The 22,301-nt window shown below is 48.1% G+C and overlaps 34 non-coding genes across 34 annotated transcripts; all 34 read left to right on the top strand.

Moving 5' to 3' along the window:
* Positions 1-613: 613 nt before the first annotated feature.
* trnal-aag (transfer RNA leucine (anticodon AAG)) lies at positions 614-695 on the top strand. Its single transcript has one exon. It is a non-coding gene; the product is annotated as a tRNA-Leu (tRNA).
* Positions 696-1,082: 387 nt separating this feature from the next.
* trnal-uag (transfer RNA leucine (anticodon UAG)) lies at positions 1,083-1,164 on the top strand. The gene has a single exon. It is a non-coding gene; the product is annotated as a tRNA-Leu (tRNA).
* A 680-nt stretch (positions 1,165-1,844) lies between these two features.
* Positions 1,845-1,926, top strand: trnal-aag (transfer RNA leucine (anticodon AAG)). Its single transcript has one exon. It is a non-coding gene; the product is annotated as a tRNA-Leu (tRNA).
* Positions 1,927-2,313: 387 nt separating this feature from the next.
* On the top strand, positions 2,314-2,395 carry trnal-uag (transfer RNA leucine (anticodon UAG)). The gene has a single exon. It is a non-coding gene; the product is annotated as a tRNA-Leu (tRNA).
* A 680-nt stretch (positions 2,396-3,075) lies between these two features.
* trnal-aag (transfer RNA leucine (anticodon AAG)) lies at positions 3,076-3,157 on the top strand. The gene has a single exon. It is a non-coding gene; the product is annotated as a tRNA-Leu (tRNA).
* Positions 3,158-3,544: 387 nt separating this feature from the next.
* On the top strand, positions 3,545-3,626 carry trnal-uag (transfer RNA leucine (anticodon UAG)). The gene has a single exon. It is a non-coding gene; the product is annotated as a tRNA-Leu (tRNA).
* Positions 3,627-4,306: 680 nt separating this feature from the next.
* On the top strand, positions 4,307-4,388 carry trnal-aag (transfer RNA leucine (anticodon AAG)). The gene has a single exon. It is a non-coding gene; the product is annotated as a tRNA-Leu (tRNA).
* A 387-nt stretch (positions 4,389-4,775) lies between these two features.
* On the top strand, positions 4,776-4,857 carry trnal-uag (transfer RNA leucine (anticodon UAG)). The gene has a single exon. It is a non-coding gene; the product is annotated as a tRNA-Leu (tRNA).
* A 680-nt stretch (positions 4,858-5,537) lies between these two features.
* On the top strand, positions 5,538-5,619 carry trnal-aag (transfer RNA leucine (anticodon AAG)). The gene has a single exon. It is a non-coding gene; the product is annotated as a tRNA-Leu (tRNA).
* A 387-nt stretch (positions 5,620-6,006) lies between these two features.
* trnal-uag (transfer RNA leucine (anticodon UAG)) lies at positions 6,007-6,088 on the top strand. Its single transcript has one exon. It is a non-coding gene; the product is annotated as a tRNA-Leu (tRNA).
* Positions 6,089-6,768: 680 nt separating this feature from the next.
* Positions 6,769-6,850, top strand: trnal-aag (transfer RNA leucine (anticodon AAG)). Its single transcript has one exon. It is a non-coding gene; the product is annotated as a tRNA-Leu (tRNA).
* A 387-nt stretch (positions 6,851-7,237) lies between these two features.
* trnal-uag (transfer RNA leucine (anticodon UAG)) lies at positions 7,238-7,319 on the top strand. Its single transcript has one exon. It is a non-coding gene; the product is annotated as a tRNA-Leu (tRNA).
* Positions 7,320-7,999: 680 nt separating this feature from the next.
* trnal-aag (transfer RNA leucine (anticodon AAG)) lies at positions 8,000-8,081 on the top strand. The gene has a single exon. It is a non-coding gene; the product is annotated as a tRNA-Leu (tRNA).
* A 387-nt stretch (positions 8,082-8,468) lies between these two features.
* On the top strand, positions 8,469-8,550 carry trnal-uag (transfer RNA leucine (anticodon UAG)). The gene has a single exon. It is a non-coding gene; the product is annotated as a tRNA-Leu (tRNA).
* Positions 8,551-9,230: 680 nt separating this feature from the next.
* trnal-aag (transfer RNA leucine (anticodon AAG)) lies at positions 9,231-9,312 on the top strand. Its single transcript has one exon. It is a non-coding gene; the product is annotated as a tRNA-Leu (tRNA).
* Positions 9,313-9,699: 387 nt separating this feature from the next.
* trnal-uag (transfer RNA leucine (anticodon UAG)) lies at positions 9,700-9,781 on the top strand. The gene has a single exon. It is a non-coding gene; the product is annotated as a tRNA-Leu (tRNA).
* Positions 9,782-10,461: 680 nt separating this feature from the next.
* On the top strand, positions 10,462-10,543 carry trnal-aag (transfer RNA leucine (anticodon AAG)). Its single transcript has one exon. It is a non-coding gene; the product is annotated as a tRNA-Leu (tRNA).
* Positions 10,544-10,930: 387 nt separating this feature from the next.
* On the top strand, positions 10,931-11,012 carry trnal-uag (transfer RNA leucine (anticodon UAG)). Its single transcript has one exon. It is a non-coding gene; the product is annotated as a tRNA-Leu (tRNA).
* A 680-nt stretch (positions 11,013-11,692) lies between these two features.
* On the top strand, positions 11,693-11,774 carry trnal-aag (transfer RNA leucine (anticodon AAG)). Its single transcript has one exon. It is a non-coding gene; the product is annotated as a tRNA-Leu (tRNA).
* Positions 11,775-12,161: 387 nt separating this feature from the next.
* On the top strand, positions 12,162-12,243 carry trnal-uag (transfer RNA leucine (anticodon UAG)). The gene has a single exon. It is a non-coding gene; the product is annotated as a tRNA-Leu (tRNA).
* A 680-nt stretch (positions 12,244-12,923) lies between these two features.
* Positions 12,924-13,005, top strand: trnal-aag (transfer RNA leucine (anticodon AAG)). The gene has a single exon. It is a non-coding gene; the product is annotated as a tRNA-Leu (tRNA).
* A 387-nt stretch (positions 13,006-13,392) lies between these two features.
* Positions 13,393-13,474, top strand: trnal-uag (transfer RNA leucine (anticodon UAG)). Its single transcript has one exon. It is a non-coding gene; the product is annotated as a tRNA-Leu (tRNA).
* A 680-nt stretch (positions 13,475-14,154) lies between these two features.
* Positions 14,155-14,236, top strand: trnal-aag (transfer RNA leucine (anticodon AAG)). The gene has a single exon. It is a non-coding gene; the product is annotated as a tRNA-Leu (tRNA).
* Positions 14,237-14,623: 387 nt separating this feature from the next.
* trnal-uag (transfer RNA leucine (anticodon UAG)) lies at positions 14,624-14,705 on the top strand. Its single transcript has one exon. It is a non-coding gene; the product is annotated as a tRNA-Leu (tRNA).
* A 680-nt stretch (positions 14,706-15,385) lies between these two features.
* trnal-aag (transfer RNA leucine (anticodon AAG)) lies at positions 15,386-15,467 on the top strand. Its single transcript has one exon. It is a non-coding gene; the product is annotated as a tRNA-Leu (tRNA).
* A 387-nt stretch (positions 15,468-15,854) lies between these two features.
* trnal-uag (transfer RNA leucine (anticodon UAG)) lies at positions 15,855-15,936 on the top strand. Its single transcript has one exon. It is a non-coding gene; the product is annotated as a tRNA-Leu (tRNA).
* A 680-nt stretch (positions 15,937-16,616) lies between these two features.
* trnal-aag (transfer RNA leucine (anticodon AAG)) lies at positions 16,617-16,698 on the top strand. Its single transcript has one exon. It is a non-coding gene; the product is annotated as a tRNA-Leu (tRNA).
* A 387-nt stretch (positions 16,699-17,085) lies between these two features.
* trnal-uag (transfer RNA leucine (anticodon UAG)) lies at positions 17,086-17,167 on the top strand. The gene has a single exon. It is a non-coding gene; the product is annotated as a tRNA-Leu (tRNA).
* Positions 17,168-17,847: 680 nt separating this feature from the next.
* Positions 17,848-17,929, top strand: trnal-aag (transfer RNA leucine (anticodon AAG)). The gene has a single exon. It is a non-coding gene; the product is annotated as a tRNA-Leu (tRNA).
* Positions 17,930-18,316: 387 nt separating this feature from the next.
* Positions 18,317-18,397, top strand: trnal-uag (transfer RNA leucine (anticodon UAG)). Its single transcript has one exon. It is a non-coding gene; the product is annotated as a tRNA-Leu (tRNA).
* Positions 18,398-19,077: 680 nt separating this feature from the next.
* On the top strand, positions 19,078-19,159 carry trnal-aag (transfer RNA leucine (anticodon AAG)). Its single transcript has one exon. It is a non-coding gene; the product is annotated as a tRNA-Leu (tRNA).
* Positions 19,160-20,596: 1,437 nt separating this feature from the next.
* On the top strand, positions 20,597-20,677 carry trnal-uag (transfer RNA leucine (anticodon UAG)). The gene has a single exon. It is a non-coding gene; the product is annotated as a tRNA-Leu (tRNA).
* A 680-nt stretch (positions 20,678-21,357) lies between these two features.
* Positions 21,358-21,439, top strand: trnal-aag (transfer RNA leucine (anticodon AAG)). The gene has a single exon. It is a non-coding gene; the product is annotated as a tRNA-Leu (tRNA).
* A 387-nt stretch (positions 21,440-21,826) lies between these two features.
* On the top strand, positions 21,827-21,908 carry trnal-uag (transfer RNA leucine (anticodon UAG)). Its single transcript has one exon. It is a non-coding gene; the product is annotated as a tRNA-Leu (tRNA).
* Positions 21,909-22,301: the final 393 nt, after the last annotated feature.

Raw genomic sequence — 22,301 nt, 5'->3', positions numbered from 1 at the left:
CTCACGTGGATCGTTTCTCAATCGGAAGGCTGCAGCCTCCTGGGGGTCGCGTTTCTAGGCTGCGTACGTTATAAAGACTCTCTTATTTCAGAATACTAACAAATATCAAGTTGACTCTTATTCTTAGTTAATCGTAAACTGCTGTAATATGCTTGTGACTTGCGAATGTAATGTTCAGTTAACTTGAATGAAGCTGCCTTGATGCTCGATGCAGCCGCATATGTGAGCTCCGGACAACCAAAGCAACCCCTTTAAGTGGTAGCGTGGCCGTGCGGTTTAAGGCAGGGGTTTTCAAACCTGTCCTGGAGGACCACTAGTACTGCACATTTTGCATGTTTCCCTTTTGTGACACACCTCATTCAGTTACCTTAGACACCCAGTTCAGGTCTTGCAGTCTCTACTAATGAGCTGAAGATTTAAACCAGGTGTGTCTAATGAGGGAGACATGCAAATTGTGCAGTACTAGTGGTCCTCCAGGACAGGTTTGAAAACCCCTGGTCTAAGGCGCTGTGACTTGTGAATGTAATGTTCAGTTAACTTGAATGAAGCTGGCTTGATGCTCGATGCAGCCTGCATATGCGAGCTCTGGGCAACAAAAGCAACCCCTTTAAGTGGTAGCGTGGCCGAGCGGTCTAAGGCGCTGGATTAAGGCTCCAGTCTCTTCGGGGGCGTGGGTTCGAATCCCACCGCTGCCAGGAGCAATTTTAAAGAGGCTCAATTGCCAGCAGTCGGGCACTGTATCAGATTTCTGTAAGATAATCTGGAAAATAAAGTGGTTTTGGCATGCAAGAACATCCCACGTGTTAATTGGTTTGTCAGAAGCGCTTCCTTTAGATTTCTGTGGGAGCTTTGGGAATCTCACCTAATTTTTGATTTCAAGCAAACCCCATGGCTTCATTCGTTGTGTCAGATGTAATTTCTAAACGATAGAACTCTGTAGGATTTGGGATCTCCAGGAGTATGACTCAGCACAGCAGGACCTTAAAGACGATTCTCTCCCGCCAACGAGGTCCTCGAAATCAACTGAGGCTGTCCGTGGAGCTGCACCCTCCCCGAAACTCACCAGAGAGCTTTCTCCAAAGGGTAGCGTGGCCGAGCGGTCCAAGGCGCTGGATTTAGGCTCCAGTCTCTCCGGGGGCGTGGGTTCGAATCCCACCGCTGCCAGCAGTTGTTTTAAAGAGGCTCTATTGCCAGCAGTCAGCCACGCCAGATGGATAGGCGCTTTGGAAGTCTCACGTGGATCGTTTCTCAATCGGAAGGCTGCAGCCTCCTGGGGGTCGCGTTTCTAGGCTGCGTACGTTATAAAGACTCTCTTATTTCAGAATACTAACAAATATCAAGTTGACTCTTATTCTTAGTTAATCGTAAACTGCTGTAATATGCTTGTGACTTGCGAATGTAATGTTCAGTTAACTTGAATGAAGCTGCCTTGATGCTCGATGCAGCCGCATATGTGAGCTCCGGACAACCAAAGCAACCCCTTTAAGTGGTAGCGTGGCCGTGCGGTTTAAGGCAGGGGTTTTCAAACCTGTCCTGGAGGACCACTAGTACTGCACATTTTGCATGTTTCCCTTTTGTGACACACCTCATTCAGTTACCTTAGACACCCAGTTCAGGTCTTGCAGTCTCTACTAATGAGCTGAAGATTTAAACCAGGTGTGTCCAATGAGGGAGACATGCAAACTGTGCAGCACCAGCGGTCCTCCAGGACAGGTTTGAAAACCCCTGGTCTAAGGCGCTGTGACTTGTGAATGTAATGTTCAGTTAACTTGAATGAAGCTGGCTTGATGCTCGATGCAGCCTGCATATGCGAGCTCTGGGCAACAAAAGCAACCCCTTTAAGTGGTAGCGTGGCCGAGCGGTCTAAGGCGCTGGATTAAGGCTCCAGTCTCTTCGGGGGCGTGGGTTCGAATCCCACCGCTGCCAGGAGCAATTTTAAAGAGGCTCAATTGCCAGCAGTCGGGCACTGTATCAGATTTCTGTAAGATAATCTGGAAAATAAAGTGGTTTTGGCATGCAAGAACATCCCACGTGTTAATTGGTTTGTCAGAAGCGCTTCCTTTAGATTTCTGTGGGAGCTTTGGGAATCTCACCTAATTTTTGATTTCAAGCAAACCCCATGGCTTCATTCGTTGTGTCAGATGTAATTTCTAAACGATAGAACTCTGTAGGATTTGGGATCTCCAGGAGTATGACTCAGCACAGCAGGACCTTAAAGACGATTCTCTCCCGCCAACGAGGTCCTCGAAATCAACTGAGGCTGTCCGTGGAGCTGCACCCTCCCCGAAACTCACCAGAGAGCTTTCTCCAAAGGGTAGCGTGGCCGAGCGGTCCAAGGCGCTGGATTTAGGCTCCAGTCTCTCCGGGGGCGTGGGTTCGAATCCCACCGCTGCCAGCAGTTGTTTTAAAGAGGCTCTATTGCCAGCAGTCAGCCACGCCAGATGGATAGGCGCTTTGGAAGTCTCACGTGGATCGTTTCTCAATCGGAAGGCTGCAGCCTCCTGGGGGTCGCGTTTCTAGGCTGCGTACGTTATAAAGACTCTCTTATTTCAGAATACTAACAAATATCAAGTTGACTCTTATTCTTAGTTAATCGTAAACTGCTGTAATATGCTTGTGACTTGCGAATGTAATGTTCAGTTAACTTGAATGAAGCTGCCTTGATGCTCGATGCAGCCGCATATGTGAGCTCCGGACAACCAAAGCAACCCCTTTAAGTGGTAGCGTGGCCGTGCGGTTTAAGGCAGGGGTTTTCAAACCTGTCCTGGAGGACCACTAGTACTGCACATTTTGCATGTTTCCCTTTTGTGACACACCTCATTCAGTTACCTTAGACACCCAGTTCAGGTCTTGCAGTCTCTACTAATGAGCTGAAGATTTAAACCAGGTGTGTCTAATGAGGGAGACATGCAAATTGTGCAGTACTAGTGGTCCTCCAGGACAGGTTTGAAAACCCCTGGTCTAAGGCGCTGTGACTTGTGAATGTAATGTTCTGTTAACTTGAATGAAGCTGGCTTGATGCTCGATGCAGCCTGCATATGCGAGCTCTGCGCAACAAAAGCAACCCCTTTAAGTGGTAGCGTGGCCGAGCGGTCTAAGGCGCTGGATTAAGGCTCCAGTCTCTTCGGGGGCGTGGGTTCGAATCCCACCGCTGCCAGGAGCAATTTTAAAGAGGCTCAATTGCCAGCAGTCGGGCACTGTATCAGATTTCTGTAAGATAATCTGGAAAATAAAGTGGTTTTGGCATGCAAGAACATCCCACGTGTTAATTGGTTTGTCAGAAGCGCTTCCTTTAGATTTCTGTGGGAGCTTTGGGAATCTCACCTAATTTTTGATTTCAAGCAAACCCCATGGCTTCATTCGTTGTGTCAGATGTAATTTCTAAACGATAGAACTCTGTAGGATTTGGGATCTCCAGGAGTATGACTCAGCACAGCAGGACCTTAAAGACGATTCTCTCCCGCCAACGAGGTCCTCGAAATCAACTGAGGCTGTCCGTGGAGCTGCACCCTCCCCGAAACTCACCAGAGAGCTTTCTCCAAAGGGTAGCGTGGCCGAGCGGTCCAAGGCGCTGGATTTAGGCTCCAGTCTCTCCGGGGGCGTGGGTTCGAATCCCACCGCTGCCAGCAGTTGTTTTAAAGAGGCTCTATTGCCAGCAGTCAGCCACGCCAGATGGATAGGCGCTTTGGAAGTCTCACGTGGATCGTTTCTCAATCGGAAGGCTGCAGCCTCCTGGGGGTCGCGTTTCTAGGCTGCGTACGTTATAAAGACTCTCTTATTTCAGAATACTAACAAATATCAAGTTGACTCTTATTCTTAGTTAATCGTAAACTGCTGTAATATGCTTGTGACTTGCGAATGTAATGTTCAGTTAACTTGAATGAAGCTGCCTTGATGCTCGATGCAGCCGCATATGTGAGCTCCGGACAACCAAAGCAACCCCTTTAAGTGGTAGCGTGGCCGTGCGGTTTAAGGCAGGGGTTTTCAAACCTGTCCTGGAGGACCACTAGTACTGCACATTTTGCATGTTTCCCTTTTGTGACACACCTCATTCAGTTACCTTAGACACCCAGTTCAGGTCTTGCAGTCTCTACTAATGAGCTGAAGATTTAAACCAGGTGTGTCTAATGAGGGAGACATGCAAATTGTGCAGTACTAGTGGTCCTCCAGGACAGGTTTGAAAACCCCTGGTCTAAGGCGCTGTGACTTGTGAATGTAATGTTCAGTTAACTTGAATGAAGCTGGCTTGATGCTCGATGCAGCCTGCATATGCGAGCTCTGGGCAACAAAAGCAACCCCTTTAAGTGGTAGCGTGGCCGAGCGGTCTAAGGCGCTGGATTAAGGCTCCAGTCTCTTCGGGGGCGTGGGTTCGAATCCCACCGCTGCCAGGAGCAATTTTAAAGAGGCTCAATTGCCAGCAGTCGGGCACTGTATCAGATTTCTGTAAGATAATCTGGAAAATAAAGTGGTTTTGGCATGCAAGAACATCCCACGTGTTAATTGGTTTGTCAGAAGCGCTTCCTTTAGATTTCTGTGGGAGCTTTGGGAATCTCACCTAATTTTTGATTTCAAGCAAACCCCATGGCTTCATTCGTTGTGTCAGATGTAATTTCTAAACGATAGAACTCTGTAGGATTTGGGATCTCCAGGAGTATGACTCAGCACAGCAGGACCTTAAAGACGATTCTCTCCCGCCAACGAGGTCCTCGAAATCAACTGAGGCTGTCCGTGGAGCTGCACCCTCCCCGAAACTCACCAGAGAGCTTTCTCCAAAGGGTAGCGTGGCCGAGCGGTCCAAGGCGCTGGATTTAGGCTCCAGTCTCTCCGGGGGCGTGGGTTCGAATCCCACCGCTGCCAGCAGTTGTTTTAAAGAGGCTCTATTGCCAGCAGTCAGCCACGCCAGATGGATAGGCGCTTTGGAAGTCTCACGTGGATCGTTTCTCAATCGGAAGGCTGCAGCCTCCTGGGGGTCGCGTTTCTAGGCTGCGTACGTTATAAAGACTCTCTTATTTCAGAATACTAACAAATATCAAGTTGACTCTTATTCTTAGTTAATCGTAAACTGCTGTAATATGCTTGTGACTTGCGAATGTAATGTTCAGTTAACTTGAATGAAGCTGCCTTGATGCTCGATGCAGCCGCATATGTGAGCTCCGGACAACCAAAGCAACCCCTTTAAGTGGTAGCGTGGCCGTGCGGTTTAAGGCAGGGGTTTTCAAACCTGTCCTGGAGGACCACTAGTACTGCACATTTTGCATGTTTCCCTTTTGTGACACACCTCATTCAGTTACCTTAGACACCCAGTTCAGGTCTTGCAGTCTCTACTAATGAGCTGAAGATTTAAACCAGGTGTGTCTAATGAGGGAGACATGCAAATTGTGCAGTACTAGTGGTCCTCCAGGACAGGTTTGAAAACCCCTGGTCTAAGGCGCTGTGACTTGTGAATGTAATGTTCAGTTAACTTGAATGAAGCTGGCTTGATGCTCGATGCAGCCTGCATATGCGAGCTCTGGGCAACAAAAGCAACCCCTTTAAGTGGTAGCGTGGCCGAGCGGTCTAAGGCGCTGGATTAAGGCTCCAGTCTCTTCGGGGGCGTGGGTTCGAATCCCACCGCTGCCAGGAGCAATTTTAAAGAGGCTCAATTGCCAGCAGTCGGGCACTGTATCAGATTTCTGTAAGATAATCTGGAAAATAAAGTGGTTTTGGCATGCAAGAACATCCCACGTGTTAATTGGTTTGTCAGAAGCGCTTCCTTTAGATTTCTGTGGGAGCTTTGGGAATCTCACCTAATTTTTGATTTCAAGCAAACCCCATGGCTTCATTCGTTGTGTCAGATGTAATTTCTAAACGATAGAACTCTGTAGGATTTGGGATCTCCAGGAGTATGACTCAGCACAGCAGGACCTTAAAGACGATTCTCTCCCGCCAACGAGGTCCTCGAAATCAACTGAGGCTGTCCGTGGAGCTGCACCCTCCCCGAAACTCACCAGAGAGCTTTCTCCAAAGGGTAGCGTGGCCGAGCGGTCCAAGGCGCTGGATTTAGGCTCCAGTCTCTCCGGGGGCGTGGGTTCGAATCCCACCGCTGCCAGCAGTTGTTTTAAAGAGGCTCTATTGCCAGCAGTCAGCCACGCCAGATGGATAGGCGCTTTGGAAGTCTCACGTGGATCGTTTCTCAATCGGAAGGCTGCAGCCTCCTGGGGGTCGCGTTTCTAGGCTGCGTACGTTATAAAGACTCTCTTATTTCAGAATACTAACAAATATCAAGTTGACTCTTATTCTTAGTTAATCGTAAACTGCTGTAATATGCTTGTGACTTGCGAATGTAATGTTCAGTTAACTTGAATGAAGCTGCCTTGATGCTCGATGCAGCCGCATATGTGAGCTCCGGACAACCAAAGCAACCCCTTTAAGTGGTAGCGTGGCCGTGCGGTTTAAGGCAGGGGTTTTCAAACCTGTCCTGGAGGACCACTAGTACTGCACATTTTGCATGTTTCCCTTTTGTGACACACCTCATTCAGTTACCTTAGACACCCAGTTCAGGTCTTGCAGTCTCTACTAATGAGCTGAAGATTTAAACCAGGTGTGTCTAATGAGGGAGACATGCAAATTGTGCAGTACTAGTGGTCCTCCAGGACAGGTTTGAAAACCCCTGGTCTAAGGCGCTGTGACTTGTGAATGTAATGTTCTGTTAACTTGAATGAAGCTGGCTTGATGCTCGATGCAGCCTGCATATGCGAGCTCTGCGCAACAAAAGCAACCCCTTTAAGTGGTAGCGTGGCCGAGCGGTCTAAGGCGCTGGATTAAGGCTCCAGTCTCTTCGGGGGCGTGGGTTCGAATCCCACCGCTGCCAGGAGCAATTTTAAAGAGGCTCAATTGCCAGCAGTCGGGCACTGTATCAGATTTCTGTAAGATAATCTGGAAAATAAAGTGGTTTTGGCATGCAAGAACATCCCACGTGTTAATTGGTTTGTCAGAAGCGCTTCCTTTAGATTTCTGTGGGAGCTTTGGGAATCTCACCTAATTTTTGATTTCAAGCAAACCCCATGGCTTCATTCGTTGTGTCAGATGTAATTTCTAAACGATAGAACTCTGTAGGATTTGGGATCTCCAGGAGTATGACTCAGCACAGCAGGACCTTAAAGACGATTCTCTCCCGCCAACGAGGTCCTCGAAATCAACTGAGGCTGTCCGTGGAGCTGCACCCTCCCCGAAACTCACCAGAGAGCTTTCTCCAAAGGGTAGCGTGGCCGAGCGGTCCAAGGCGCTGGATTTAGGCTCCAGTCTCTCCGGGGGCGTGGGTTCGAATCCCACCGCTGCCAGCAGTTGTTTTAAAGAGGCTCTATTGCCAGCAGTCAGCCACGCCAGATGGATAGGCGCTTTGGAAGTCTCACGTGGATCGTTTCTCAATCGGAAGGCTGCAGCCTCCTGGGGGTCGCGTTTCTAGGCTGCGTACGTTATAAAGACTCTCTTATTTCAGAATACTAACAAATATCAAGTTGACTCTTATTCTTAGTTAATCGTAAACTGCTGTAATATGCTTGTGACTTGCGAATGTAATGTTCAGTTAACTTGAATGAAGCTGCCTTGATGCTCGATGCAGCCGCATATGTGAGCTCCGGACAACCAAAGCAACCCCTTTAAGTGGTAGCGTGGCCGTGCGGTTTAAGGCAGGGGTTTTCAAACCTGTCCTGGAGGACCACTAGTACTGCACATTTTGCATGTTTCCCTTTTGTGACACACCTCATTCAGTTACCTTAGACACCCAGTTCAGGTCTTGCAGTCTCTACTAATGAGCTGAAGATTTAAACCAGGTGTGTCTAATGAGGGAGACATGCAAATTGTGCAGTACTAGTGGTCCTCCAGGACAGGTTTGAAAACCCCTGGTCTAAGGCGCTGTGACTTGTGAATGTAATGTTCTGTTAACTTGAATGAAGCTGGCTTGATGCTCGATGCAGCCTGCATATGCGAGCTCTGCGCAACAAAAGCAACCCCTTTAAGTGGTAGCGTGGCCGAGCGGTCTAAGGCGCTGGATTAAGGCTCCAGTCTCTTCGGGGGCGTGGGTTCGAATCCCACCGCTGCCAGGAGCAATTTTAAAGAGGCTCAATTGCCAGCAGTCGGGCACTGTATCAGATTTCTGTAAGATAATCTGGAAAATAAAGTGGTTTTGGCATGCAAGAACATCCCACGTGTTAATTGGTTTGTCAGAAGCGCTTCCTTTAGATTTCTGTGGGAGCTTTGGGAATCTCACCTAATTTTTGATTTCAAGCAAACCCCATGGCTTCATTCGTTGTGTCAGATGTAATTTCTAAACGATAGAACTCTGTAGGATTTGGGATCTCCAGGAGTATGACTCAGCACAGCAGGACCTTAAAGACGATTCTCTCCCGCCAACGAGGTCCTCGAAATCAACTGAGGCTGTCCGTGGAGCTGCACCCTCCCCGAAACTCACCAGAGAGCTTTCTCCAAAGGGTAGCGTGGCCGAGCGGTCCAAGGCGCTGGATTTAGGCTCCAGTCTCTCCGGGGGCGTGGGTTCGAATCCCACCGCTGCCAGCAGTTGTTTTAAAGAGGCTCTATTGCCAGCAGTCAGCCACGCCAGATGGATAGGCGCTTTGGAAGTCTCACGTGGATCGTTTCTCAATCGGAAGGCTGCAGCCTCCTGGGGGTCGCGTTTCTAGGCTGCGTACGTTATAAAGACTCTCTTATTTCAGAATACTAACAAATATCAAGTTGACTCTTATTCTTAGTTAATCGTAAACTGCTGTAATATGCTTGTGACTTGCGAATGTAATGTTCAGTTAACTTGAATGAAGCTGCCTTGATGCTCGATGCAGCCGCATATGTGAGCTCCGGACAACCAAAGCAACCCCTTTAAGTGGTAGCGTGGCCGTGCGGTTTAAGGCAGGGGTTTTCAAACCTGTCCTGGAGGACCACTAGTACTGCACATTTTGCATGTTTCCCTTTTGTGACACACCTCATTCAGTTACCTTAGACACCCAGTTCAGGTCTTGCAGTCTCTACTAATGAGCTGAAGATTTAAACCAGGTGTGTCTAATGAGGGAGACATGCAAATTGTGCAGTACTAGTGGTCCTCCAGGACAGGTTTGAAAACCCCTGGTCTAAGGCGCTGTGACTTGTGAATGTAATGTTCTGTTAACTTGAATGAAGCTGGCTTGATGCTCGATGCAGCCTGCATATGCGAGCTCTGCGCAACAAAAGCAACCCCTTTAAGTGGTAGCGTGGCCGAGCGGTCTAAGGCGCTGGATTAAGGCTCCAGTCTCTTCGGGGGCGTGGGTTCGAATCCCACCGCTGCCAGGAGCAATTTTAAAGAGGCTCAATTGCCAGCAGTCGGGCACTGTATCAGATTTCTGTAAGATAATCTGGAAAATAAAGTGGTTTTGGCATGCAAGAACATCCCACGTGTTAATTGGTTTGTCAGAAGCGCTTCCTTTAGATTTCTGTGGGAGCTTTGGGAATCTCACCTAATTTTTGATTTCAAGCAAACCCCATGGCTTCATTCGTTGTGTCAGATGTAATTTCTAAACGATAGAACTCTGTAGGATTTGGGATCTCCAGGAGTATGACTCAGCACAGCAGGACCTTAAAGACGATTCTCTCCCGCCAACGAGGTCCTCGAAATCAACTGAGGCTGTCCGTGGAGCTGCACCCTCCCCGAAACTCACCAGAGAGCTTTCTCCAAAGGGTAGCGTGGCCGAGCGGTCCAAGGCGCTGGATTTAGGCTCCAGTCTCTCCGGGGGCGTGGGTTCGAATCCCACCGCTGCCAGCAGTTGTTTTAAAGAGGCTCTATTGCCAGCAGTCAGCCACGCCAGATGGATAGGCGCTTTGGAAGTCTCACGTGGATCGTTTCTCAATCGGAAGGCTGCAGCCTCCTGGGGGTCGCGTTTCTAGGCTGCGTACGTTATAAAGACTCTCTTATTTCAGAATACTAACAAATATCAAGTTGACTCTTATTCTTAGTTAATCGTAAACTGCTGTAATATGCTTGTGACTTGCGAATGTAATGTTCAGTTAACTTGAATGAAGCTGCCTTGATGCTCGATGCAGCCGCATATGTGAGCTCCGGACAACCAAAGCAACCCCTTTAAGTGGTAGCGTGGCCGTGCGGTTTAAGGCAGGGGTTTTCAAACCTGTCCTGGAGGACCACTAGTACTGCACATTTTGCATGTTTCCCTTTTGTGACACACCTCATTCAGTTACCTTAGACACCCAGTTCAGGTCTTGCAGTCTCTACTAATGAGCTGAAGATTTAAACCAGGTGTGTCTAATGAGGGAGACATGCAAATTGTGCAGTACTAGTGGTCCTCCAGGACAGGTTTGAAAACCCCTGGTCTAAGGCGCTGTGACTTGTGAATGTAATGTTCTGTTAACTTGAATGAAGCTGGCTTGATGCTCGATGCAGCCTGCATATGCGAGCTCTGCGCAACAAAAGCAACCCCTTTAAGTGGTAGCGTGGCCGAGCGGTCTAAGGCGCTGGATTAAGGCTCCAGTCTCTTCGGGGGCGTGGGTTCGAATCCCACCGCTGCCAGGAGCAATTTTAAAGAGGCTCAATTGCCAGCAGTCGGGCACTGTATCAGATTTCTGTAAGATAATCTGGAAAATAAAGTGGTTTTGGCATGCAAGAACATCCCACGTGTTAATTGGTTTGTCAGAAGCGCTTCCTTTAGATTTCTGTGGGAGCTTTGGGAATCTCACCTAATTTTTGATTTCAAGCAAACCCCATGGCTTCATTCGTTGTGTCAGATGTAATTTCTAAACGATAGAACTCTGTAGGATTTGGGATCTCCAGGAGTATGACTCAGCACAGCAGGACCTTAAAGACGATTCTCTCCCGCCAACGAGGTCCTCGAAATCAACTGAGGCTGTCCGTGGAGCTGCACCCTCCCCGAAACTCACCAGAGAGCTTTCTCCAAAGGGTAGCGTGGCCGAGCGGTCCAAGGCGCTGGATTTAGGCTCCAGTCTCTCCGGGGGCGTGGGTTCGAATCCCACCGCTGCCAGCAGTTGTTTTAAAGAGGCTCTATTGCCAGCAGTCAGCCACGCCAGATGGATAGGCGCTTTGGAAGTCTCACGTGGATCGTTTCTCAATCGGAAGGCTGCAGCCTCCTGGGGGTCGCGTTTCTAGGCTGCGTACGTTATAAAGACTCTCTTATTTCAGAATACTAACAAATATCAAGTTGACTCTTATTCTTAGTTAATCGTAAACTGCTGTAATATGCTTGTGACTTGCGAATGTAATGTTCAGTTAACTTGAATGAAGCTGCCTTGATGCTCGATGCAGCCGCATATGTGAGCTCCGGACAACCAAAGCAACCCCTTTAAGTGGTAGCGTGGCCGTGCGGTTTAAGGCAGGGGTTTTCAAACCTGTCCTGGAGGACCACTAGTACTGCACATTTTGCATGTTTCCCTTTTGTGACACACCTCATTCAGTTACCTTAGACACCCAGTTCAGGTCTTGCAGTCTCTACTAATGAGCTGAAGATTTAAACCAGGTGTGTCTAATGAGGGAGACATGCAAATTGTGCAGTACTAGTGGTCCTCCAGGACAGGTTTGAAAACCCCTGGTCTAAGGCGCTGTGACTTGTGAATGTAATGTTCTGTTAACTTGAATGAAGCTGGCTTGATGCTCGATGCAGCCTGCATATGCGAGCTCTGCGCAACAAAAGCAACCCCTTTAAGTGGTAGCGTGGCCGAGCGGTCTAAGGCGCTGGATTAAGGCTCCAGTCTCTTCGGGGGCGTGGGTTCGAATCCCACCGCTGCCAGGAGCAATTTTAAAGAGGCTCAATTGCCAGCAGTCGGGCACTGTATCAGATTTCTGTAAGATAATCTGGAAAATAAAGTGGTTTTGGCATGCAAGAACATCCCACGTGTTAATTGGTTTGTCAGAAGCGCTTCCTTTAGATTTCTGTGGGAGCTTTGGGAATCTCACCTAATTTTTGATTTCAAGCAAACCCCATGGCTTCATTCGTTGTGTCAGATGTAATTTCTAAACGATAGAACTCTGTAGGATTTGGGATCTCCAGGAGTATGACTCAGCACAGCAGGACCTTAAAGACGATTCTCTCCCGCCAACGAGGTCCTCGAAATCAACTGAGGCTGTCCGTGGAGCTGCACCCTCCCCGAAACTCACCAGAGAGCTTTCTCCAAAGGGTAGCGTGGCCGAGCGGTCCAAGGCGCTGGATTTAGGCTCCAGTCTCTCCGGGGGCGTGGGTTCGAATCCCACCGCTGCCAGCAGTTGTTTTAAAGAGGCTCTATTGCCAGCAGTCAGCCACGCCAGATGGATAGGCGCTTTGGAAGTCTCACGTGGATCGTTTCTCAATCGGAAGGCTGCAGCCTCCTGGGGGTCGCGTTTCTAGGCTGCGTACGTTATAAAGACTCTCTTATTTCAGAATACTAACAAATATCAAGTTGACTCTTATTCTTAGTTAATCGTAAACTGCTGTAATATGCTTGTGACTTGCGAATGTAATGTTCAGTTAACTTGAATGAAGCTGCCTTGATGCTCGATGCAGCCGCATATGTGAGCTCCGGACAACCAAAGCAACCCCTTTAAGTGGTAGCGTGGCCGTGCGGTTTAAGGCAGGGGTTTTCAAACCTGTCCTGGAGGACCACTAGTACTGCACATTTTGCATGTTTCCCTTTTGTGACACACCTCATTCAGTTACCTTAGACACCCAGTTCAGGTCTTGCAGTCTCTACTAATGAGCTGAAGATTTAAACCAGGTGTGTCTAATGAGGGAGACATGCAAATTGTGCAGTACTAGTGGTCCTCCAGGACAGGTTTGAAAACCCCTGGTCTAAGGCGCTGTGACTTGTGAATGTAATGTTCTGTTAACTTGAATGAAGCTGGCTTGATGCTCGATGCAGCCTGCATATGCGAGCTCTGCGCAACAAAAGCAACCCCTTTAAGTGGTAGCGTGGCCGAGCGGTCTAAGGCGCTGGATTAAGGCTCCAGTCTCTTCGGGGGCGTGGGTTCGAATCCCACCGCTGCCAGGAGCAATTTTAAAGAGGCTCAATTGCCAGCAGTCGGGCACTGTATCAGATTTCTGTAAGATAATCTGGAAAATAAAGTGGTTTTGGCATGCAAGAACATCCCACGTGTTAATTGGTTTGTCAGAAGCGCTTCCTTTAGATTTCTGTGGGAGCTTTGGGAATCTCACCTAATTTTTGATTTCAAGCAAACCCCATGGCTTCATTCGTTGTGTCAGATGTAATTTCTAAACGATAGAACTCTGTAGGATTTGGGATCTCCAGGAGTATGACTCAGCACAGCAGGACCTTAAAGACGATTCTCTCCCGCCAACGAGGTCCTCGAAATCAACTGAGGCTGTCCGTGGAGCTGCACCCTCCCCGAAACTCACCAGAGAGCTTTCTCCAAAGGGTAGCGTGGCCGAGCGGTCCAAGGCGCTGGATTTAGGCTCCAGTCTCTCCGGGGGCGTGGGTTCGAATCCCACCGCTGCCAGCAGTTGTTTTAAAGAGGCTCTATTGCCAGCAGTCAGCCACGCCAGATGGATAGGCGCTTTGGAAGTCTCACGTGGATCGTTTCTCAATCGGAAGGCTGCAGCCTCCTGGGGGTCGCGTTTCTAGGCTGCGTACGTTATAAAGACTCTCTTATTTCAGAATACTAACAAATATCAAGTTGACTCTTATTCTTAGTTAATCGTAAACTGCTGTAATATGCTTGTGACTTGCGAATGTAATGTTCAGTTAACTTGAATGAAGCTGCCTTGATGCTCGATGCAGCCGCATATGTGAGCTCCGGACAACCAAAGCAACCCCTTTAAGTGGTAGCGTGGCCGTGCGGTTTAAGGCAGGGGTTTTCAAACCTGTCCTGGAGGACCACTAGTACTGCACATTTTGCATGTTTCCCTTTTGTGACACACCTCATTCAGTTACCTTAGACACCCAGTTCAGGTCTTGCAGTCTCTACTAATGAGCTGAAGATTTAAACCAGGTGTGTCTAATGAGGGAGACATGCAAATTGTGCAGTACTAGTGGTCCTCCAGGACAGGTTTGAAAACCCCTGGTCTAAGGCGCTGTGACTTGTGAATGTAATGTTCAGTTAACTTGAATGAAGCTGGCTTGATGCTCGATGCAGCCTGCATATGCGAGCTCTGGGCAACAAAAGCAACCCCTTTAAGTGGTAGCGTGGCCGAGCGGTCTAAGGCGCTGGATTAAGGCTCCAGTCTCTTCGGGGGCGTGGGTTCGAATCCCACCGCTGCCAGGAGCAATTTTAAAGAGGCTCAATTGCCAGCAGTCGGGCACTGTATCAGATTTCTGTAAGATAATCTGGAAAATAAAGTGGTTTTGGCATGCAAGAACATCCCACGTGTTAATTGGTTTGTCAGAAGCGCTTCCTTTAGATTTCTGTGGGAGCTTTGGGAATCTCACCTAATTTTTGATTTCAAGCAAACCCCATGGCTTCATTCGTTGTGTCAGATGTAATTTCTAAACGATAGAACTCTGTAGGATTTGGGATCTCCAGGAGTATGACTCAGCACAGCAGGACCTTAAAGACGATTCTCTCCCGCCAACGAGGTCCTCGAAATCAACTGAGGCTGTCCGTGGAGCTGCACCCTCCCCGAAACTCACCAGAGAGCTTTCTCCAAAGGGTAGCGTGGCCGAGCGGTCCAAGGCGCTGGATTTAGGCTCCAGTCTCTCCGGGGGCGTGGGTTCGAATCCCACCGCTGCCAGCAGTTGTTTTAAAGAGGCTCTATTGCCAGCAGTCAGCCACGCCAGATGGATAGGCGCTTTGGAAGTCTCACGTGGATCGTTTCTCAATCGGAAGGCTGCAGCCTCCTGGGGGTCGCGTTTCTAGGCTGCGTACGTTATAAAGACTCTCTTATTTCAGAATACTAACAAATATCAAGTTGACTCTTATTCTTAGTTAATCGTAAACTGCTGTAATATGCTTGTGACTTGCGAATGTAATGTTCAGTTAACTTGAATGAAGCTGCCTTGATGCTCGATGCAGCCGCATATGTGAGCTCCGGACAACCAAAGCAACCCCTTTAAGTGGTAGCGTGGCCGTGCGGTTTAAGGCAGGGGTTTTCAAACCTGTCCTGGAGGACCACTAGTACTGCACATTTTGCATGTTTCCCTTTTGTGACACACCTCATTCAGTTACCTTAGACACCCAGTTCAGGTCTTGCAGTCTCTACTAATGAGCTGAAGATTTAAACCAGGTGTGTCTAATGAGGGAGACATGCAAATTGTGCAGTACTAGTGGTCCTCCAGGACAGGTTTGAAAACCCCTGGTCTAAGGCGCTGTGACTTGTGAATGTAATGTTCTGTTAACTTGAATGAAGCTGGCTTGATGCTCGATGCAGCCTGCATATGCGAGCTCTGCGCAACAAAAGCAACCCCTTTAAGTGGTAGCGTGGCCGAGCGGTCTAAGGCGCTGGATTAAGGCTCCAGTCTCTTCGGGGGCGTGGGTTCGAATCCCACCGCTGCCAGGAGCAATTTTAAAGAGGCTCAATTGCCAGCAGTCGGGCACTGTATCAGATTTCTGTAAGATAATCTGGAAAATAAAGTGGTTTTGGCATGCAAGAACATCCCACGTGTTAATTGGTTTGTCAGAAGCGCTTCCTTTAGATTTCTGTGGGAGCTTTGGGAATCTCACCTAATTTTTGATTTCAAGCAAACCCCATGGCTTCATTCGTTGTGTCAGATGTAATTTCTAAACGATAGAACTCTGTAGGATTTGGGATCTCCAGGAGTATGACTCAGCACAGCAGGACCTTAAAGACGATTCTCTCCCGCCAACGAGGTCCTCGAAATCAACTGAGGCTGTCCGTGGAGCTGCACCCTCCCCGAAACTCACCAGAGAGCTTTCTCCAAAGGGTAGCGTGGCCGAGCGGTCCAAGGCGCTGGATTTAGGCTCCAGTCTCTCCGGGGGCGTGGGTTCGAATCCCACCGCTGCCAGCAGTTGTTTTAAAGAGGCTCTATTGCCAGCAGTCAGCCACGCCAGATGGATAGGCGCTTTGGAAGTCTCACGTGGATCGTTTCTCAATCGGAAGGCTGCAGCCTCCTGGGGGTCGCGTTTCTAGGCTGCGTACGTTATAAAGACTCTCTTATTTCAGAATACTAACAAATATCAAGTTGACTCTTATTCTTAGTTAATCGTAAACTGCTGTAATATGCTTGTGACTTGCGAATGTAATGTTCAGTTAACTTGAATGAAGCTGCCTTGATGCTCGATGCAGCCGCATATGTGAGCTCCGGACAACCAAAGCAACCCCTTTAAGTGGTAGCGTGGCCGTGCGGTTTAAGGCAGGGGTTTTCAAACCTGTCCTGGAGGACCACTAGTACTGCACATTTTGCATGTTTCCCTTTTGTGACACACCTCATTCAGTTACCTTAGACACCCAGTTCAGGTCTTGCAGTCTCTACTAATGAGCTGAAGATTTAAACCAGGTGTGTCTAATGAGGGAGACATGCAAATTGTGCAGTACTAGTGGTCCTCCAGGACAGGTTTGAAAACCCCTGGTCTAAGGCGCTGTGACTTGTGAATGTAATGTTCTGTTAACTTGAATGAAGCTGGCTTGATGCTCGATGCAGCCTGCATATGCGAGCTCTGCGCAACAAAAGCAACCCCTTTAAGTGGTAGCGTGGCCGAGCGGTCTAAGGCGCTGGATTAAGGCTCCAGTCTCTTCGGGGGCGTGGGTTCGAATCCCACCGCTGCCAGGAGCAATTTTAAAGAGGCTCAATTGCCAGCAGTCGGGCACTGTATCAGATTTCTGTAAGATAATCTGGAAAATAAAGTGGTTTTGGCATGCAAGAACATCCCACGTGTTAATTGGTTTGTCAGAAGCGCTTCCTTTAGATTTCTGTGGGAGCTTTGGGAATCTCACCTAATTTTTGATTTCAAGCAAACCCCATGGCTTCATTCGTTGTGTCAGATGTAATTTCTAAACGATAGAACTCTGTAGGATTTGGGATCTCCAGGAGTATGACTCAGCACAGCAGGACCTTAAAGACGATTCTCTCCCGCCAACGAGGTCCTCGAAATCAACTGAGGCTGTCCGTGGAGCTGCACCCTCCCCGAAACTCACCAGAGAGCTTTCTCCAAAGGGTAGCGTGGCCGAGCGGTCCAAGGCGCTGGATTTAGGCTCCAGTCTCTCCGGGGGCGTGGGTTCGAATCCCACCGCTGCCAGCAGTTGTTTTAAAGAGGCTCTATTGCCAGCAGTCAGCCACGCCAGATGGATAGGCGCTTTGGAAGTCTCACGTGGATCGTTTCTCAATCGGAAGGCTGCAGCCTCCTGGGGGTCGCGTTTCTAGGCTGCGTACGTTATAAAGACTCTCTTATTTCAGAATACTAACAAATATCAAGTTGACTCTTATTCTTAGTTAATCGTAAACTGCTGTAATATGCTTGTGACTTGCGAATGTAATGTTCAGTTAACTTGAATGAAGCTGCCTTGATGCTCGATGCAGCCGCATATGTGAGCTCCGGACAACCAAAGCAACCCCTTTAAGTGGTAGCGTGGCCGTGCGGTTTAAGGCAGGGGTTTTCAAACCTGTCCTGGAGGACCACTAGTACTGCACATTTTGCATGTTTCCCTTTTGTGACACACCTCATTCAGTTACCTTAGACACCCAGTTCAGGTCTTGCAGTCTCTACTAATGAGCTGAAGATTTAAACCAGGTGTGTCTAATGAGGGAGACATGCAAATTGTGCAGTACTAGTGGTCCTCCAGGACAGGTTTGAAAACCCCTGGTCTAAGGCGCTGTGACTTGTGAATGTAATGTTCTGTTAACTTGAATGAAGCTGGCTTGATGCTCGATGCAGCCTGCATATGCGAGCTCTGCGCAACAAAAGCAACCCCTTTAAGTGGTAGCGTGGCCGAGCGGTCTAAGGCGCTGGATTAAGGCTCCAGTCTCTTCGGGGGCGTGGGTTCGAATCCCACCGCTGCCAGGAGCAATTTTAAAGAGGCTCAATTGCCAGCAGTCGGGCACTGTATCAGATTTCTGTAAGATAATCTGGAAAATAAAGTGGTTTTGGCATGCAAGAACATCCCACGTGTTAATTGGTTTGTCAGAAGCGCTTCCTTTAGATTTCTGTGGGAGCTTTGGGAATCTCACCTAATTTTTGATTTCAAGCAAACCCCATGGCTTCATTCGTTGTGTCAGATGTAATTTCTAAACGATAGAACTCTGTAGGATTTGGGATCTCCAGGAGTATGACTCAGCACAGCAGGACCTTAAAGACGATTCTCTCCCGCCAACGAGGTCCTCGAAATCAACTGAGGCTGTCCGTGGAGCTGCACCTTCCCCGAAACTCACCAGAGAGCTTTCTCCAAAGGGTAGCGTGGCCGAGCGGTCCAAGGCGCTGGATTTAGGCTCCAGACTCTCCGGGGCGTGGGTTCGAATCCCACCGCTGCCAGCAGTTGTTTTAAAGAGGCTCTATTGCCAGCAGTCAGCCACGCCAGATGGATAGGCGCTTTGGAAGTCTCACGTGGATCGTTTCTCAATCGGAAGGCTGCAGCCTCCTCGGGGTCGCGTTTCTAGGCTGCGTACGTTATAAAGACTCTCTTATTTCAGAATACTAACAAATATCAAGTTGACTCTTATTCTTAGTTAATCGTAAACTGTTGTAATATGTTTGTGACTTGCGAATGTAATGTTCAGTTAACTTGAATGAAGCTGCCTTGATGCTCGATGCAGCCGCATATGTGAGCTCTGGACAACCAAAGCAACCCCTTTAAGTGGTAGCGTGGCCGTGCGGTTTAAGGCAGGGGTTTTCAAACCTGTCCTGGAGGACCACTACTACTGCACATTTTGCATGTTTCCCTTTTGTGACACACCTCATTCAGTTACCTTAGACACCCAGTTCAGGTCTTGCAGTCTCTACTAATGAGCTGAAGATTTAAACCAGGTGTGTCTAATGAGGGAGACATGCAAATTGTATAGTACTAGTGGTCCTCCAGGACAGGTTTGAAAACCCCTGGTCTAAGGCGCTGTGACTTGAGAATGTAATGTTCTGTTAACTTGAATGAAGCTGGCTTGATGCTCGATGCAGCCTGCATATGCGAGCTCTGCACAACAAAAGCAATCCCTTTAAGTGGTAGCGTGGCCGAGCGGTCTAAGGCGCTGGGTTAAGGCTCCAGTCTCTTCGGGGGCGTGGGTTCTAATCCCACCGCTGCCAGGAGCAATTTTAAAGAGGCTCAATTGCCAGCAGTCGGGCACTGTATCAGATTTCTGTAAGATAATCTGGAAAATAAAGTGGTTTTGGCATGCAAGAACATCCCACGTGTTAATTGCTTTGTCAGAAGCGCTTCCTTTAGATTTCTGTGGGAGCTTTGGGAATCTCACCTAATTTTTGATTTCAAGCAAACCCCATGGCTTCATTCGTTGTGTCAGATGTAATTTCTAAACGATAGAACTCTGTAGGATTTGGGATCTCCAGGGGCCTCATTTATCAACATTGCGTAGAAAATGTTCTATATTTGTACCTACGAATGAAATTTAGAATGTGCCTAAGTACAAAAAAATCGGGTTTTATCAAACGTGCGCACGTGGTTCGTACGCACATCAGTAAGTAATCCTTGATGATAAATCTCACTTGTTCTTAAGCACCATGCTCGTGCACGTTATTAGTCATTTGCATTCCGAAACGCCTCCAATGAACCATATATGGTGACAACACCTTCCGTTATATGTCACGTGGTTGTGCTTTTTCCCTCATCGCAATAATGACAAAGAGAGCGTAAAAGAGGAATTTTACAGACACAGAAATTGAGTTACTCGTGGATGAGGTTAAATCCTAATAACACATCCTGTTTGGTTTACCTAGTGCGGGAGGAATGACTAACAAAAGAAAACCAGTTACCAGTGAGTTTAATTCCGTTGAATATGAGGAGAGAACACTTCCAAAAATAAAAAAGTGGTTTGACATTAAATTATCAGCAAAAAAAAAAAAAAAAATACGCGTCACAGCACACCGACGTGAAACGAGTGCACCTGGAGGAGGACAGACAACTTTCCACCTTGGACAGCAGCATATATAACCAGCATCATTGGCGCGATCTTTGAAAACGCGCTACCGGCGGAATGGATTATATTTGCCAAGTCTTCCAATAACGCAAGATAAGCCATTGCACTGTGTCAAGCATTTGTCGGAGACTTCATTTATACAAATCACATGTAGAGCTTTCGCAGATACAGATACATATCACAAATAAATCATTATACTTATTTGCTGTTACCATACTGACATTAATCATTTTTAACACCTGCTTGTGGATAAAAAAATAGACACTTCTTTACTCACTGGAACAGGGTCCTATATGTAGTATCGCTATTCTACCACTAGATGCTCTGCGTACGCATACTCAGAGGTGTGCGTATATTTACACACATTTCTACGTATAAGTGCAATTTGATAAATTCCACACTTTGCGTAAAACTGTTCCTACGCACACTTTACGCACACTTCTGTGCGTACGCACGTTTGATAAATGAGGCCCCAGGAGTATGACTCAGCACAGACGATTCTCTCCCGCCAACGAGGTCCTCGAAATCAACTGAGGCTGTCCGTGGAGCTGCACCCTCCCCGAAACTCACCAGAGAGCTTTCTCCAAAGGGTAGCGTGGCCGAGCGGTCCAAGGCGCTGGATTTAGGCTCCATTTCTCCGGGGGCGTGGGTTCGAATCCCACCGCTGCCAGCAGTTGTTTTAAAGAGGCTCTATTGCCAGCAGTCAGCCACGCCAGATGGATAGGCGCTTTGGAAGTCTCACGTGGATCGTTTCTCAATCGGAAGGCTGCAGCCTCCTGGGGGTCGCGTTTCTAGGCTGCGTACGTTATAAAGACTCTCTTATTTCAGAATACTAACAAATATCAAGTTGACTCTTATTCTTAGTTAATCGTAAACTGCTGTAATATGCTTGTGACTTGCGAATGTAATGTTCAGTTAACTTGAATGAAGCTGCCTTGATGCTCGATGCAGCCGCATATGTGAGCTCCGGACAACCAAAGCAACCCCTTTAAGTGGTAGCGTGGCCGTGCGGTTTAAGGGAGGGGTTTTCAAACCTGTCCTGGAGGACCACTAGTACTGCACATTTTGCATGTTTCCCTTTTGTGACACACCTCATTCAGTTACCTTAGACACCCAGTTCAGGTCTTGCAGTCTCTACTAATGAGCTGAAGATTTAAACCAGGTGTGTCTAATGAGGGAGACATGCAAATTGTGCAGTACTAGTGGTCCTCCAGGACAGGTTTGAAAACCCCTGGTCTAAGGCGCTGTGACTTGTGAATGTAATGTTCTGTTAACTTGAATGAAGCTGGCTTGATGCTCGATGCAGCCTGCATATGCGAGCTCTGCGCAACAAAAGTGATCTCTTTAAGTGGTAGCGTGGCCGAGCGGTCTAAGCCGCTGGATTAAGGCTCCAGTCTCTTCGGGGGCGTGGGTTCGAATCCCACCGCTGCCAGGAGCAATTTTAAAGAGGCTCAATTGCCAGCAGTCGGGCACTGTATCAGATTTCTGTAAAATAATCTGGAATATAAAGTGGTTTTGGCATGCAAGAACATCCCACGAGTTAATTGGTTTGTCAGAAGCGCTTCCTTTACATTTCTGTGGGAGCTTTGGGAATCTCACCTAATTTTTGATTTCAAGCAAACCCCATGGCTTCATTCGTTGTGTCAGATGTAATTTCTAAACGGTTGAACTCTGTAGGATTTGGGATCTCCAGGAGTATGACTCAGCACAGCAGGACCTTAAAGACGATTCTCTCCCGCCAACGAGGTCCTCGAAATCAACTGAGGCTGTCCGTGGAGCTGCACCCTCCCCGAAACTCACCAGAGAGCTTTCTCCAAAGGGTAGCGTGGCCGAGCGGTCCAAGGCGCTGGATTTAGGCTCCAGTCTCTCCGGGGGCGTGGGTTCGAATCCCACCGCTGCCAGCAGTTGTTTTAAAGAGGCTCTATTGCCAGCAGTCAGCCACGCCAGATGGATAGGCGCTTTGGAAGTCTCACGTGGATCGTTTCTCAATCGGAAGGCTGCAGCCTCCTGGGGGTCGCGTTTCTAGGCTGCGTACGTTATAAAGACTCTTTTATTTCAGAATACTAACAAATATCAAGTTGACTCTTATTCTTAGTTAATCGTAAACTGCTGTAATATGCTTGTGACTTGCGAATGTAATGTTCAGTTAACTTGAATGAAGCTGCCTTGATGCTCGATGCAGCCGCATATGTGAGCTCCGGACAACCAAAGCAACCCCTTTAAGTGGTAGCGTGGCCGTGCGGTTTAAGGCAGGGGTTTTCAAACCTGTCCTGGAGGACCACTAGTACTGCACA

This window comes from Misgurnus anguillicaudatus, chromosome 25, assembly GCF_027580225.2.
Source record: "Misgurnus anguillicaudatus chromosome 25, ASM2758022v2, whole genome shotgun sequence".
NCBI classification, from domain to species: domain Eukaryota; kingdom Metazoa; phylum Chordata; class Actinopteri; order Cypriniformes; family Cobitidae; genus Misgurnus; species Misgurnus anguillicaudatus.
Note: the sequence above shows the minus strand (reverse complement) of the source record. Positions and strands in the feature narration are given on the sequence as shown.